Source organism: Calidris pugnax, unplaced genomic scaffold (genome assembly GCF_001431845.1).
Source record: "Calidris pugnax isolate Ruff unplaced genomic scaffold, ASM143184v1 scaffold27, whole genome shotgun sequence".
Taxonomy (NCBI): Eukaryota; Metazoa; Chordata; class Aves; order Charadriiformes; family Scolopacidae; genus Calidris; species Calidris pugnax.
In genome coordinates, this window is record NW_015090893.1 from 13,274,885 (window position 1) to 13,277,564 (window position 2,680).

Genomic DNA, 2,680 nt, shown 5'->3' on the forward strand with positions numbered 1-2,680 from the left:
ACTCCTCCAAAGAAGAAAAAACAAAAATTTCTCCTCTTTTTTTTTTTTTAAAAAAAAAAAAGGGTCTTCAGACACAGACCATGGCACACCACTTGGATCAAAGGGAAAACTACTGTGGTATAATACCAAAGTACTAACTAGGAAGAGAGCTTGAGACTGCCAGGGCTAACAAATCACTGGTTCTGTGTCTGTGTGTCCATCCACAGCCAGTTTCTACACTAGAAAAAAAATATAGGTGACATTTAAGTACTGTTCACCAACTCCTGGCCGTCAAAAGGCCGAAGCATTTTCCCCCGGAATTTACAAGAGCTATAGCACAGCGCTGAAAACAGACACCTGGAACAGCCACACTACACAGACTTTACTTTTTACAAAGTAAAAACTAAAGCAAATTGGAATAAGATTCAGAGACAAGAGATTTATTTTTATTTAGAATTCCCCCTTCGCTGTGCATAAAGGGGAAAGTTCTTCTTAATTATCGGCATGACATTGGAAAGAGTTGACCCATACAGGAGACAGTTGTCACCGCTCTCTAACACACATGTCCTGGGGAAGGATAGACAGCAAAACTGCCCACACAAAGGATGCTATCATACTTCTAGAACATACTATCTAGAAGGTAACTTCCCTGTCAGGTCAAACAGAGCCTGCAAAACCAGTTTAATCATCTCCTTGGTTACTAATCTATTTGAGTGGTTCATCAAGCCAGTTCTTAACACTGCATATTTCAGAATGCATAGCCACACTGGAATTGCTATCGGCTATCTAGTTTACTACTGCCCTGATTTTAGCTGGGATAGAGTTAATTTTCTTCCAAGTAGCTGCTGTGTTTTGGATATATTACGAGAATAATGTTGATAACACATTGGTTTAGTTGTTGCTAAGTAATGCTTATATTAAATTGAGGACTCTTTCAGCTTCCCACAGTATATAGATGGGGTTGGCTGGGGGGCAGGAATTCACAATCACTGCTCCGGAAAGGCTGGGCAATCGATCATCAGGTGGTGAGCAACTGTATCACTCCCTCATTTTATATATATTTTTTTTTACCATTATTATTTTCTCTTCCGTTACTATTCTATAACTGTCTTTATCTCAACCCACAAGTTTGGGGGTTTTTTCCCCCCTTTTTCTCCATTTTTTTACCATTATTATTTTCTCTTCCATTACTATTCTATAACTGTCTTTATCTCAACCCACAAGTTTGGGGTTTTTTTCCCCCCTTTTTCTCCCTATCCTGCTTGGGGTAGGAGGGAAGCAAGTGAACAGCTGCCTGGTCCTAGTTACTTTTTTTTTTGAAGAATTAACAGTCAGATGAAACAGGGCTTATTAAAAATAAGTCACTGAGCACTACACCTCAGCAATTTAACTGGAAAAGCATCAGTGGTTTTTATTTCAGCAGCACCTGAAGCGACAGCTGAATGACTTAAAGGAAGAGCAAAATTTGCTAGCAAAGTTCTGTGTTCCAAATACTGGATTTCAGTATGGTATTTACAGTGGAAGCACACCAGCAAAAACAAGCACAATACGTCCTCACACAAAGCAAGAGTTACAGAAGAAAAATTTAAAGGCACAAAAGTAAAAAAAATTATCACAACAAAAAAAAATATGCAAGGAGACAAGAACAGAAAGGCTGAGACACAGATACTTATTTTCCTTCTGAAATGACATCTTTATGGTTTCTGAGCAAAGCTTGGCTACCCTACTTTGTAGTCCACTAGCTGCTGCTGCTTAAAGTCACTTATTTTTCCCTCTCAAATGACATCTTTATGGTTTCTGAGCAAAGCTTGGCTACCCTAATTTTTAGTCCACTAGCTGCTGCTGCTTAAAGTCAGAACTACTGAACAACAGAGGAAACCATTTCTACATCTCACAATCACTCCACCTTCCTCATCCTGGTGCCTCTGCGGTGCCAGGGTAACTGTTTACACAGCCTCATGATGAACCAGCAGCTGGTCCAAGATGGCTCGAAGTCCTTCTGCCGTGTTATTTTAACCCTGAATCAATACCCCCGTCCAATCCAGTAGGCAAAGGCAAAAAGAGCTGCAGCAGGACAAGTAAAAGTACTGTGAGACAAAGTAAGTAGCCAAGGATAAAGGAAATTAAGCTGTTGGCAGCAGAGTCAGCTTAATGCCATCGTTTCGCGTGCAGTTCTGTCATCTGCACTTATCTAAGATTTGGGAGATCTACACTCTATGGCAAAGCTGAACAACTGTGTGGTCAAACAGTACAATTTCAGCAACCAGTACATTACCTCATCACCCCGCTGAGAGGCATATAATATAATTATATTCATATATGCAGTAATTTGTATGATGCAGACAACACTGGTTTTCCCCCTTAAAAGCTTACTTTTTTGGCTAAACAACTTCCAGCATTGTGAAGATTCTGCCTTTAACATCGTAACTCAACAAACTGCAGACAAAACTGAACTAAAACTGCCTTGCTCACAACAGGTCAGAGGCAGGAGCTCTATGAAGGGGGTTGTGGGGTTTTTAAATAATTTATTTTCAAGGAGGGGGTGGCTAGGATACACTGCTAAATAAGGTTTGAGTAAAAAAAAATCTCCTGGAAAGGATTAGTCAAACCCCTCCTGGAGAGCTTGACAGTCCCACAGAAAAAACTGCCTTCTGTTTGGGTTGTAAGGAGCACAAACCAGGCAAGAGATTAAGTGTGAAAG